A 14,723-nucleotide genomic window follows, 5' to 3' on the forward strand; every position below is an offset into this window, starting at 1 on the left:
GTGTTTCCTAAGTGGTAGTTGACTGTAACTCCCACACCCTAAATTACTTGGAAAGCATTGAAATACCAAAGTGCACTCTTCTCAAATGGTTTTTAAGACTTTTTGTACTCTTGGCTGTTTTTTTTTGCAGGGGGGAAAATAGTTTACTTGAATGAACAGCTGTGTAGTATCTTTCCAGCTACTCAAACAACTTGAACTATTTTCTTAAGTCATTTGTATTCTTTTCCATTTAAATAATCTCATCAATATTGCAAACAAGAAAAAATTGAAGAGTCTTTGTAACAGCTTGTCACCAAGCCGAGCACTCTTCTTGTGCACTCCACAATGATGATCAGTACACTCAAAGCACCTGTTTGGGGGGTGGGGGGTGGGAACTTGTACCATCCAGCAGGTTATCAATTTCCTGGCCTCTTCCCCAAGTGCTAGACGATGGGGTCGTTCTTCCTGGGGCTTCCCGATAGTGGCTGTCTCTATCCCAGTCCCCACTTTCACTTGCCTTTTACTATTTATTAAAAGGAATAATTCAACATACAAATCTAGTCTAAGTCAAACACATAGTTTATGGACCTTTCTGTGGTAGGTAAAATGGCAATTAACAGGGCAGAGAGAGACTTGGAGGAGCAAATAGTCAAAAGAACAAATACGGAAAAAGTTGGCTGGCAGTGTGGACTCTTCAAATCTTCTGGAGGGAAGAGATGGTGATGAAAAGCTTAGACACATGGAAAGGTTTTCATATGAAGAGAGAGTGATAAGGTTAGGCCTGCTTAGTTTAGAGAGGAGACAAATGAAAAAGGACATACATGCTGGTGATATACAAAGTACCACCTGGTTTAAAAAAGCTGGGCACTCCTGTTTGCCCTTCCCTATGGTACAAGAACAAAAGGACACCCAATGAATTTAAAAAACAACAAATCTTGAAGTAAGCTCATTAGCAGACTATCTCATTGGGAGAGGGGGAGATAAAGCTTGGTAGGATTTAAAAAGGAATGAGAAGGGGTGAGATCCTCATCCCAGTTCTAGCCTCTTTATGCTGGATAAAAGGACCAGAATAGTGTAAATTAGTCCTAAAAAACCTATCTCCTGCCAAAGGAGGATTCCTCCTGAGCAAGCACTACAGAAGCCAGCTTTAAGGCTGCCCTCAGAGGACCCCCTCACAAGGTGTAGGAGGCATGGTGCTCGGGGGCAGGGATGCAGCCCTACAGAGATTCTGGGTAGTGCTGAAGCTGAAGGAAGCTGATGTAATTTAGACAGACCCCCCCACCCAGGATTGTCTGTATTATTTTTCGGACCTCTCCAGACCTGCAAAACAGCCCAGGATAAGGAGGTGCAAAGCTGACATAAAACCACTTGACACAACCTGTGCTGTGATTTCTGTGCTGCACTTCTTAGAGGTGCAGCCCCAAGTCTCACCCCTGGTATTTATGTTGCTTTTAAGATCATCCACAATTAGGTTACATATTATAAAATATGTGTAAGGGATATAACTCGGGGTTGGGGGCATAAGCCGCCAACTCAAGCTGATCAGGAAACTGGATTTCCACTGTATGAGAAATTCTAACCTTTGAAAATTTGTTTTCATTCTGACTTGGAAGGAAAAATCAAAATTTGAATTTTTTCATGTAAACAAAATTCTGAAAAATTTAGTTGGAAACACTGAAACATTTCATTTTGGTAATGTTGAAACAAATATACATGTGTGTGACTATAATACAGTTAATAGAACCTAGAGATGTAACTAAATGAATTGAAAATATAAAGTTGAAATGAAATGTTTCTGCCTTATCAAAATGAGTCTCAAATAGTGTCAAAATCAACACATTCACATTAAGTGCTTTGATTTTAATGAAACTGCATTTTCCATTGGAAAACTGTTCTACCAAAAATCTTGACCAGATGTACCAAACACAAACTGCCTTGAGCTAGGTAGAAACTTCCTCTGCTGGCAGATTAATCCATCATTCTCCTTTTGGGATATTCTGCACCATGCTCTGAAGCATCTGGTATCTAGACAAACCACAGGTCTAGTTTAGTATGATAATTTCTATGTTATTCTTTTGGGACAGGAAGCTATGGAGGGTCTTGGATACTGTGATGAAGAGTACAGTATCCAATCTTAGATTAGATATATTATCCACCAATGTAATTAGTGATGCATTTTAAAGTAGTATGGAAAAGTCTGGCATGAAGGAGTTAATAGCAGCAGCAGAAGAAGAAAACAGTAATTTCTGAGTTATGCATTTATTAATTGCTCACTGCTTGTGGGATTTTAATTCTTTGCACTAATGGGAAAGAACATTTAAAAAAAAATGCAAGTCATTTTGCCAAATTGAATTAAGAAGCTAAATGTTGGGGAAAGAACATAATAAGAGTTGTATTCCATGTAATTTCCCTAATGGCAATTCTACAAAAGTTTTAAGAGTGCAGTTCAGGCCTTCCAAAATTTTTTCCAGTTATGCTGGAGGTTTATAGGCAAGGAGACTAGTTCTGTGTTGGTTTCCACCTGAGATGTTTTCTTAGTGCAGATTTAAAAAAGCAAAAAAGAGAGAGACCAAACAAACAAACAAAAACCTTCTGCAGCTAGAAAGCCCCATACAAAAATATATTCTGTCTGATGAACTGGTACCAGGACAGCACAATGAGAGGTACAGAGAGGATGCAAGTTTGAGAATGATTGTGTTCTAATTTTAAAGGATATAATAGGTTTAGACAGCCTGGCAAATATTTCTCTTGCATTTCTATACAGTGCTTTCCATGTGAGGATCTCAAAACACTTTTACAAATATTTATTGTATCTTTATAGCTCCCCTGTGAGGTAGTATATATTATACCCAGACTTCAGGTGAGGAATCAAGCACAAAGAGCTGGAGTGACTAAGTGCAGGTGAGATCATACAACAAGTCAGTGCCAGAGCTAGGAATAAAATTCCTTCTCAATATAACAGTGCTTTATTCTTTTATTATTTACACTATTCTACAGTGTTTGCAAATACAGATGTGTTTAGTAAAATGAACACAAGGTCTGGATATGGAATAATGTACAATACTTAATGGAGTTTAAATAGTGAAACTGTTTTGAGATATTCCTTGGATTACATATAGCATGTGAGGGGTACTGTACATATGCCCCCCACATAGATCAGTAGTTTTTAAGCGCTCCAACAAGCAAGCTGTAATTGGACTAGTTCCAGCCTTGTACTTTCAGGGCAGATGGTCTCAGTCAAATTCTGAGCTGCTTCCCTGTCCAGTGGAATAAACCACTTCAGCTGCATTAAACCCTTGCACGCGTTTTCAAGCTGACTCTGAGGAACTTTTTCTCAAAAGTCTTTGCAATAACTAGCATTTCAGATAAACAAAGCACATCTCTCAAGTGGCGAAAGGGCCAACAGATGTTCTCTCATGTGTATCTGTGTGGGATTGGCTGAGGAAATCGTTCATGGCTGAAGCACTGCTGAAGCAGTGGGAGAACTTGCACCAGTGTGAGGTATCTGTCCCCCTATAGACTGCTTGCTGAAAAGGTGCATTGGCTGGGTTGTTTCCTGATCTACAGACTTTACTAATAGAACATAAAAAATGGCCATATGGGGTTGGGCCAAAGTCCATCTAGCCTAATATCCTGCTTTTTAGAATGGCCAATACCAGGTGCTTCAGGGGGAATGAACAGAGCAGGTAATCATCAAGTGATCCACCCGCTGTTGCCCATTCCCAGCTTCTGTTATTAGCATCCATGGCAGAGTAGGTTGTACTACACTTTGCAAGTTTTGCTTTTCCAGCCTACCTTCTGTTTTTCCTGTTTAAGAAAAAGTTGATCAATGATAACCTATTGTTACCCCCATTATGACTAGTGGAAGTTGTGAAATTCACCCCATAAGAAATTATATCTGCATTCAGCAGATGCTGGCAGGAAGGAACACTGGGGAAGCTTGCAAGTCTCAATTGGATGCAGTACTTTAATCAACAGAATCCAGTTCAGTAGGGTTTTTATATGGTTCCTTCTGAACTTTATACTTAAAATGTAAGTTCCTGGGGCCATGGGTGCCAGGTTTGTATAATTTTTGGTTGTGCCCAGAACAGGTCCAAGCAGAGCCGTCCCATCCATAGGACGGACTGGGGCAACCACCCCAGGCCCAGCGCTTCAGGTGGACACTGGATCCAGGGCGGCCTGGAGGGTTAGCAGGGGGCCTGGCGCCGGCAGCAGCAAGCAACCTGGTGCCAGCCCCCCGACCCTGCTCCGCCGGCTCCCAGCGTCTGTCAGGGGAGGGGTTGGAATCCGGAAAGACGCAGTGCAGGGGTGGAGCAGGGGCAGAGCAGGGTGGGGGCTTGGGGGAAGGGGTGAAGTGGGGGCAGGGCAGAAAGAGGTGGGGCAGGGCAGAGCAGAGTTGCTGGCTGCTGCCAGCGTCAGCCCCCCCCCCCCCATGAGCTCCTGAAGCATGGGGCTCCCCAAAGCATGGGACCATTGCCCCAGTCTGTCCTATGGACGGGATGGCTCTGAAAATATAAGCCCAAACAGTGGTGGAGCCAGGCCCACCTTTCTGAATATTGGTGGAGCATAGGCACCATGGGCCCATATAACTCGCTGCCTGGGGCAAGGACTGTCTTTTATTCTGTGTTTATACAGCGTCTAACAGAATAGGCGGAGTGATTTTTAAAAAAGTAAATGGTTACAAATATATTTTTTCTGAAGTCTGGGGCTTACACAGAACACGTGGGAAGACTGAGCTAAAGTTTTTACAGATGCTGGTGTGGGTTGAACAAGGTGAGTCACTTGTGTACCCCTTACTTCTCAGTAATGTAGCCACCTCAGACTCAGAAAGGGGTTGCCTACTCAAAGCCCGTTCTCTTCCATTCAACCTACAAAATTGAGTGGAGTCTTGGCTGAAAGAAGATCTCTGCAAGTGGGAGCTCCTGCAGGAAATCAGATTGTAGGTCTGAATCATACCACTACCATCTCAAATGAACTAGAGTAACAGCTATGATACTTGTTCGGGGTTAAAATAGACATCTGCATATTCAACAAATAGCCACTTTAAACAGGGTAAGTTATATAAACTAGAGTTTTAAAATAAGTACGAGGTGTTTTTCAGAAATATGTTCGCAAACACAAATGAACCTATTCTGGACATATTCCTAGTGGAGACCAGTAGAAGTAGGTAGAATCAAGGAGAGCCACTACCAGGGGCCCCGCCGGCTCCCTGCAGCATTCACAAGTGCTCACAGGGCTGGAGTTGCTGGGATACAGAGCTGTTGCTAGGCATAATTAAACTAAGCAATTGCTTAGGGCCCAAGCAGCTCAAGGGGCCCCCTACTTGCTTTTTATTATAAAAACTTGCCTGTTTTAGTATGGAGCAGGAATATTCCTGCTTGGGGGCCCCAATGGCCTAACACTGGCACTGCTGGGATATATAATAATGAGCTGTATGTGTATAGATTTGTTTCTTCTGCTGAGGTTTTCTCTCAGTCTTGGAGGTATATAGGTTCTAATGGGCAGCCCCTTGATGACTAGCACAACAGAGCTCAGCCCGCAACAGTGCTGTTATAACTTTCTCAAATACCAAATTACTCTAAGTATCCATAAGTAAGACACAGTCATTTTAATCACATAAACGTTCTGGTTAACAAGGTAACCTCCTAGTCTTTTAAAGGGAACCCTGATTTCCCCCCTTCAAGAGCAGTAAGTTCAGCCCTCGCTGTGAAGAATCCAGGCCATATGCTAGGGCAGTGATACGCTGACCTCAGTGGTTCAAGAGCCAAACTAGCGATTACCCAAAAGAGCCACCGTAGTGTGAATTCATTGTTTCATTTATGATTAATAGATTTATTTATATATAATATATACACACACACACACAGTTCTCACAGCAAATGTTAACATAGTACAAGTTGATAATTTAATTGGTTAATTACATAGTAAAAGCATCCTGACTGGTTAATAGCTGCTTTTGACTACCTGAAAGGTGGATCCAAAGAGGATGGATCTAGACTATTCTCAGTGATAGCAGATGACAGGAGAAGGGGTAATGATCTCAAGTTGCAGTGGGGGAGATTTAGGTTGGATATTAGGAAAAACTTTTCACTAGGAGGGTGGTGAAACGCTGGAATGCGTTACCTAGGGAGGTGGTGGAATCTCCTTCCTTAGAAGTTTTTAAGGTCTGGCTTGACAAAGCTCTGGCTGGGATGATTTAGTTGGGGATTGGTCCTGCTTTGGGCAGGGGGTTGTACTAGATGACCTCCAGAGGTCCCTTCCATCTATGACTCTAATAATAACTTAGATTGGTTAATAATTAAATCATACAGTATTTTAATATCATGTGCTACAAAAAGCCAGGAGACACATTACAGAAGCGCTTGTGAGCCTTTGTCTGGGTATCACTGTGCTAGGGGGTCATTTCCCCCTTTACCTGCCACTTTCTAGTCTCCAGCTTTACACTTCTTCAGTGCTGCCCCATGAACTCAGAAAAGCCACTCTTCTTCTGCACCTAACAGCCCCTTGTCACCTTCATATCCTTAAAATGGATCGATTGTGTGAATCTTGACAAGTGTATTCACTACACAATTTCCCCTCCTTCACAAACCTGGGCCCTCACGTAGTTCTGTCCATGTGTGAACGAGATCATAGAATCATAGAATATCAGGGTTGGAAGGGACCTCAGGAGGTCATCTAGTCCAACCCCCTGCTCAAATCCCTGAAGCCCAAAGATCACAACCCCTGGAGCAGAGATCCTGTCTTCTTAGCTTTGACAGCTGTGAAAAACGCATCATGGATGGTGAAATCTGGTCTCCATTGTGAAATCTGCTGGGAAGGGGCAGGCATGGACAGTGGGTATAAGAAGCCAGGGGAGGCTAAGCCTACCCAAACAAGATGTGGCGCATCTCCCGCTGGAGGCGCACCAGCCTGCCACCTTTGGAGCACTTTGGAGCACTTTGGAGCACTGTCACTGCTGAAAGGATGCCTGGGCAGTAGTTCTGCCTGCACTCTGCCCCGAGGCCGCACTCCCGCTTGTCCTCTTCCTCCATGGCCCTGCCCATACTGCTCCTCTTCCTGCCCCTTCTCTGCCTCTTCCCCTGAGGTCCTGCCCTCACTCCGCCTCTTCCCCCCACCCTTGCACGTTGCTCATTGGCAGGTGGGGGGGAGGGCTCGGGGGAGGGGGCAGAGTGGCACAAGTGGTGCGTGACGGGGTACTTGGGGCAGGGACTGAAAAGGTACGAGCAGCGGGTGTCCCTGGGGGAGGAGGCGAAGAGGAACAAATGGCAAGGGCTTCAGGGGTTGAGCGGGAGTGGGCCTCAGGATGCAGCCATGGTCCAGGTGCCAGTGGCCCTTCCAACTTCTAGGGAGCTTCCGAATGTGGGAGTCATGTGCTGCCCATGAGGGCAGGGCTGGGGGCGCCCTAGCCAGGGATCCTACCATAGGCACCAACTCCATGGGTGCTACGGGGCTGGCGCACCCATGGTGAAAAATTAGCAGGTGCTCCGCACCCACTGGCAGCCAAGCTCTCCCTGCCCCCACCCCTTCCTTGCCGCCGCCTCCTCCCCCAAGCGCACCACGTCCCCACTCCTTCCCCTCCCAGGACTTCCCGCCTGCCGCCTAACAGCTGTTTGGCAGCACTTAGGACTTTCTGGGAGATTGGGGGAGGAGTGGGAAGGAGGCAGTAAAGAGGCGGGGCAGGGACTTGGGGGAAGGGGTGGAATTGGGGCAGGGCGAGAGCGGGGCTAGGGGGGCTTCCAGCATGCACGGGGCAGAGGGGAAGTCGGCACCTATTGCTCCTACCTTGTGCCGGTAGTCCTGCACAGTGCTAGTCCTGGCAGGGGTGGGGAGGGATGGGACTTCCTCTTCTCCTACAGGGGCTGCTTCTGGGGCCGGATCAGACCCACCTCCAGGAACCTCCCCCATCTTCAGGAAGGTCAGCACCCCTCCCCCTCTTCTTGCCCCCATCGCTCCCCAGTCACGGGGGGGAAGGAGTCACGGCACAGGGAGTAGCAACAGAGCTTCTTACTGCTGGGAGGGGTTCCTAAATGTGGGTCTGACCCGGTCCTGGAGTGGCCCATCTAGGGGAAATGGAAGTCCCGTCCCTTCCAGTCCCTCCCTAATCTGGCTGGGACTAGCAGCTGGAGCCTGGTAGGAGCCCTGGGCTCGGGTATCCCCAGCCAATGGTGCTGGAACTGCGGGGGGAGGGAGGGGTCATGGGCCATACCCACCACTTTTTAACATGGCGTAGTTCAGGGGGGTAGGTAGGAGTTGCTCTTCATGGCAGGGGAGCTGATAATGGTGATCAGCTCCCCCACTGTGAAGTGCAGTCCCTGCCAGTGCCACTCTGAACCTGCCCAAGGCTTACAGTTTTGGGGGTCAACACTAGCACAAAGCACAGACCCTGCCAGTGCTGCTCCATGCCTGCCTGAGGCTTGCAGTTTGGAGGGGTGCGTAATGCCACCTCTGCCCCCCAAACTACACCCATGTCAGAAAGTGGGGGGAACCTGACTCCCAGCCATCCCAGTTCCAGCACCAATTTTACCTCCCCCACTTTTCCTCCCCTACTTTTCCAAAGGTTCTGGCGTCCTTGCCCTCAGTCATGCCTTTCCGGGCTCCAGGCCCAGTGCTCGAGGGCTAAAGGGACCTTGGGCTGGGGGGGGGAGGGGCGGTGGCAGAGACCACAGCACCCCGCTGACCATGGGGTCCTAGGCAGTCAACCACCAGTAAGGCTGGCCTTGTCCCCCCCTGAAAAGTTATGACCCCCTATACCATGGGACCCTCAAGTCTGTGCTGCCCGCTGCTCAGCTCTGAAGGAAGCACCTGTCAGCAGCAGTGCAAAAGTAAGGGTAACAATACTGCAACCCTCCTACAATAGTCTTGCAAAAAAAACCCTCTTTTGGATCTGGAGCCCCTGGTTACCAACACCCTGAAATTTCAGATATAAATATTTGAAACCATGAAACTGAGGATTTAAAAAAAGCCTATGACTGTGAAACTGACCAAAACGGACTGTGAATTTAGTAGGGCCCTATCCATAAATAATAAATGGAGGGCACAATCTTACCCTTACTCTACCTCTAGGCTATGACTGCCATTGATTACACACAATCCATGGGATCCCTGCTGTTTCAGTGGGCATGAGGGTTCGGAAAATATTGTCCCCCGCTAATATCCTTGTCCCTTGGGATAGTGATTTCAAGCCAGGCGAACGAACGCATGCACACACACAGAGAGCGAGCCTCATATGTTACTTGCTGGAAGATTTTTCTGCTGGCTATCTTTGTGGCCAAATTCAGGGTAGCTCTTCAGAGCAGGGAAACTCAGTCTAGGTAGAAATTACACCCCCTTGCTTCCCTCCCCCAACCACCCAAAACCAGCAATGCAATACATTTGTGCCAAAGATATTTTATTGAGAAGGGACAAAGTCACATTTTGTTATTCCATGAATTAAAATGGAAATCATTCATATCACAAAAGAATAACTCAGAGAAGCACCATAGACAAATATATGTGTCCAAAGCTTAATAGGAGGGGGAGAGAGAATGCTGCGTGTAAAATCTCAGAGAGTATGCAGCGCTATCTAGATAAGCTAAAAGTTCTCCAAGCTCTGGGTTTGCCAGGCAGAGGGGGAAGCTGCCGGGAACAAAGTGCTACTCAGCTTGAATTCTCCTCCTGCTCAGAGAATCACTCAGGACAAGCTAGACACACACTTGTTCCCCAAGGACTGACTCAGCAGAAGGCAAAACTTGGCAGTCTGCTGTGGCGTCCAACAAGGATGACTTTCACCTCCTTGCATTCGTTAGGAAAGCGTTTAAAACCCAGACAGGCTCTGCCAAACTAACTTTGTCCACCCCGCAGGAAACAACCAAGACACTCTTTGTACGGAGAGGGTGCAATCTGAAGGCAACCCAAGCTAGTGGAGGGGCTGTTTATATACATAATGGAGATGCTGATCTCATGCCAAAGTTAATGTCACCATGTCAACTTCTGAACACAACTTGCAAGGCTACCGGTAAATCGCATTAACCATTTAATACCCGGCCGAATTTCAATTTAGACTCCAGGGAGGGGAAAATGATAGCTCATTGTCCGAATCGGAATGCAAATAATTAGCACAGGTGAGTATCCGACTGCCTGCTGGTAGGTTTGTTTATGCAGTCCTAGGGGCTAGTGTACATTTCGCAGGTGGTTTACACGCCCATGGTCTGCTTTACGTGGAAGAAATCATTATTAATCTAGATCCCTTCACTTCTTGCTATGAGCTGTTGTAAGGCTCTGAAGTTTTAATAAGGGGCAGTGCGAATACGCCGACCCTTTTATGTCAACAGTAATTCAAGGAAGTTAGCAAAGACAGCGTTTCTTTTCTCCATCCTTTTGCCTTCAGGCTGAGCTTGCTGCTCAAACCTCTGCCACATACAGAAGCCAGGTTGAAGGACTTCCCCTGTGTAGCCAGAGATCGGAAACGTCTGATCTCTAGAAAGCGAAAATCGCTGAGACTCCGGACCTGCAAAAAGACATCCTCAAGGTAAGTACAGCTCACTTGGCAGTAGGCGCTGTGTTAAGGTCGCCTCTGGCTCCACGTGCTGTCACTACCCATCGGAAATGGAATTAAACTGCATCGGAGTCAGAGCTGATCTAACACGGAGCAGACAGAGAAGACTACTGAGCAACAAGGCTGGTGGGGAGCAGCGGGCAGAAAGGATCGCTCGCTGCCGGAGGATTTCTGTTTCCTGCTTACCGGCCGGAGGCTTTCTAAGGGGAGGTAACAGAAATTCACCGTAAAGGGCTTCTGACTTTCCTGGGAAAGGGAGTAACTGCCCTGCGCGGGAGAGAAAACCCTGCATACAAGCAGTGATCTTACCTAAAGCTATACAAAGAGCGTTCCCACTGGCAGATATCTGCTCTTGAATGTAGGCATGGCGAGCTGGCATGCCCAGCGCAGCAAACAGAGTGCAGCCAGGGAGCTCGGAGTAGGGTGATTCTTCACTGGGCATCCCCAGCCCAGCCGCTCGGAGGGGTGTCTCTCATTTTCACCGAGACGGTGAAGGGCAGAGGTTTGAGGGCCAGCCCGTGGATGCAGTCCATGGTGAGCCGCTCGGCCGGGTTGGCCTCGAAGGTGCACTGGTGCAGGAGGATGGCGGTGAAGAGGCAGATCTGCAGCTTGGAGAGCTGGTCGCCGATGCACCTCCTCTTGCCGATGGAGAAGATCATGACGCTGCAGGTCAGGTCCCTGTCCAGCTTTTGCTCTCCGTCCAAAAACCTGGCCGGGTCGAAGAGGTGAGGGTCCTTCCACTTGTGCCGGTCGTGATTGACCGACCACTGGTTGACGAAGACCACCGTGTCCTTGGGGATGCGGAAGCCCTGGAGCACCACGTCGGCGGTGGTGGCGTGCGGGATGGTGACCGGCACGAAGCTGCTGAAGCGCAGCGTCTCGTAGATGAAGGCTTCCAGGTAGGGCAGGCAGCCGCAGTCCTCGGCCGTGGGCAGCCGGGCCCGGCCCACCACGCGGTCCAGCTCGGCCTGCAGCCGGCGCTGGAGGTGCGGGTGCTTGAGCAGCAGCAGCAGGACCCAGCAGAGGGCGGTGGAGGTGGTGTCCTGGCCGGCCCCGAAGATGTCGGTCATGGTGCCCTCCACGTAGTCCCGGCTGAGCCCCTCCTGCGCCCCGCCGCCGCCCTGCTCGATCTTGCCGATGACGACGTCGCTGATGTCCCGGGTGAGCCGCGGGTCGTAGGTGCGCCGGTGCTGGGCGACCTTGGCCCGGACGAAGTCGTGCAGCTCGCGGTTGAGCGCCTGGAAGTCGCGGAAGACGCGGCGCACGGGGTTGGGGAAGGCCTGGAGCCAGGGCAGCACGTCCACCAGGCTGCCCGCGCCCACCGTCTGCCCGAACTTGTCGTTGCGGCCCAGCAGCGCCCGGAACTCGCCGTCGTCGTGGCTGTAGCGCTGGCCGAAGCACAGGGCGCAGATCACGTTGGCGTTGGCCACCGTGAACAGCGGGCAGGGGTCGAAGTAGGCGCCGCCGGCGGCCCGCCGCAGGAAGCCGCGGATCAGTTCCCGCGCTTCCGCCGCCACGTGCTGCTCGAAGAGCTGCCGGCTGCGGCCGCTGGCGGTGGAGAAAGCCCGCAGGCTGGCGTGGGCCAGGCGGCGGTGGGCTCGCCACAGCTCGCTGTAGCGGCCGAACGCCATGCTCCGGCCGCCGGACACCAGGCGGAAGGAGGGGAAGTCGGGCCGGCCGGCGAACTGGCCGCCCTGCCGGACCAGGGCTTGGCGGATGGCGGCCTCGCCGTTGAGCACCACCACGACCCGCCGGCCCAGCCGCAGCTGGAAGACGTCGCCGTACCGCTGGGCCATCTTGCAGAAGGTGAGGTGGGGCAGGCGGCCCAGCTGCAGCACGTTGCCCAGCAGGGGCCAGGCGAAGGGACCCGGCGGGCTCCCGCTCGGCGGCCTCAGGCGCCTCCTCGCCCACAGGCAGAGGAAGAAGACGCTGGCGAGGAGCAGGGCGGGCGGGACTGTGTCCTTGAGCCAGGGGGCTGGCTCCCCCGGGCGGCCGCCGCTGCTCTCCCCTCCCGTGGCCATAGCGCTTACCCCGCCCAGACTCCGGGTCCCGGCCTGGGGAAAAGTCTAGGGAGCCTCTTGTGACCCCAAACTGTCTGGGGGGAAATCTCTTCAGTCCAGCCAGTCACTGGTGCAGCACCTGAACCGTCTAGGAATCCCCGTGTGCGCTCGCCAAGAGATGGCTCCTTATTGAGCTTGGAGACCCAGTAAATCTCCTCTCAGCCTATAGATCCCTCTGCAGTTTCCCGAGTCTCAGAATCTCATCCTATAGTTTTTGCGTGAGCGAATGGGCTTCTTCAAATTGCCTTGTCAGGTTGATCCTTGAGACTCAGTGCCAGAGAGCCCCCTCCCTTTTTTTTTTTGCCTGTGTCTTTGCCTAGTAATTTCAGTCCCGTCCTGTGTTAACCTTCTCTAAGATCCTTCGCTCTGCTCTGGTGATTGGGAAGGGTGCATGCCCTGGCTTTATAGCTGCCTTGAAAGGGGCTGAGCCTTTCTCCTCCCATTGTGGTGGTCCCAGAGTCCCCCGAAATGTCCGTGCGAAGCGATTGCGTGATTTCGTCCCGGAGAGAATTGAAACAGCAGATTCATCCATCAAAAGAGGAAAGTCTGCAACTTTCCAAACTCTTCCCTGTGCCAAAGGCAACACGGTTCCCGGAGCAGGAGGAGAAGAGCTTTTACCACGGGTCTCTGTGAGGCGCCTTAACAGGCTTTCCCCACTGGGAGACTTCCACACAAGGAAGGGATATTCTTTTGTGCTTTGAAAGATTCTCTTTCTAACTTCCAAGTTTGTTGATTGCAGCAGAAGCTGCAGTATAGAGCCGCCCCTCCCTCTTTGCCCAGAGGATGCTGCTGTGTGGTTGCTGAATGGCTGACAGTCTATGAAGAAGGACCTGCATCTCACCTGCAGAGCCACGTATCTCTCCAGCACTCTGTACCCTTACCAAGCATCGCATATAATTAACATCCAAGCAGTGAGATTAGTCTACCATGAGATTAGGAGCCAGGACACCTGAGTTCTAACAGAAACTGGCTGTCACCTTAAGCAAGTCACTCTCCTCTCTGTGCTTGACTTTCTCCCCCTATAAAATGGGGCTGGAATGTTTGTGAAGGGCTTTGAGATCCCTAGATGGAAGGAGTTATAGAAGTGCAAAGTATTTTGATAGCACATCTGCAGAAGTTGCCTGTAGGATACATTGTAAGTTCACCGTTTTCTTAAGACCAGATGTAGAACAAGGAGGAGTCAGCCTGGGCAGGGTGATGGGGGAAAGTAGAGGTACAGTATTCTGTTATGTTCTCAGCTCTACCAAGGGCTTGCTGTGTGATTTGGAGTAAATCATAAAGCTGCCCCATCCCTCAGTTTCCCTGTCTGTAAATAAAGTGTTTTAGTGTCTACAGATTAAATGAAAAGCCAGATATATGAGCTAAGTATTGCTAACTCTTACCATTCAGTGCTGAGTTATGAATACAGTTGTGCCCATACAAAATATTCAGACCAGGAGGCATAAAGAGGCAAATCAAATCAAAACAAAGTACAAGATAAAAACAGGAGGCTGTCAAAATTCATTCCCTTACCAGGTATGTTTCCTGAGTGGTGTGTGAGTTATAACCGTATGATATCTGTGTTATTAATGGCTCAATTTGGTCTGTGTCTGAGAATGTCCTTAACAGAAGAATCAAAGATTATTAGCACAGTGTGTTGGAGAGAGAGCAGCTGGGAGATGAGTACTAGTGAAGAGGGTCAGAACTGATCCTGTGGATTCTAGTCACCTCCACAGCATTCTGTGGTGTATGGTACAAAAAAATCAAGTAGATTGTTTTGTCACATGCTGTAGTGATGATACCATCACATCTTCAAAGGGTTTTACAGCCATTGCCCACTGAATCCTCATAATACTCGGAGAGGGCGAGAAGTAGGTAGAATCACCTAATGAATTTCAGCCCCAGCTGTTAGAATCTTGTTTATAATTGGACAGGCAAACTGAGCAGTTCTGTTCCCCAACCTCTTTTATAGGTGTGCTTTCAGTACATGCTTTAATCAATTAGTTAGAAAAAGAAATTGACTTGATCAGATCTGGGCTCAGTTGCAGACCTGATCAAAAAGTTTAAAGTTAACCCTTTCGAGCCTAGCCTCCAGGTGTTTGTCAACTGGGAGTTTGCTATGTTATGGCAAGGAAGCGGGAAGGTTTCTGGATGTCTGGGAGTCTCTCCTC

At 49.4% G+C, this 14,723-nt stretch overlaps 1 pseudogene; it reads right to left on the reverse strand.

The window, feature by feature from the left end:
• Positions 1-9,358: 9,358 nt before the first annotated feature.
• LOC140913071 (cytochrome P450 1B1 pseudogene) lies at positions 9,359-12,933 on the reverse strand (annotated as a pseudogene).
• Between the last annotated feature and the right edge of the window lie 1,790 nt (positions 12,934-14,723).

This window comes from Lepidochelys kempii, chromosome 6 (genome assembly GCF_965140265.1).
Source record: "Lepidochelys kempii isolate rLepKem1 chromosome 6, rLepKem1.hap2, whole genome shotgun sequence".
In the NCBI taxonomy this organism is placed as follows: domain Eukaryota; kingdom Metazoa; phylum Chordata; order Testudines; family Cheloniidae; genus Lepidochelys; species Lepidochelys kempii.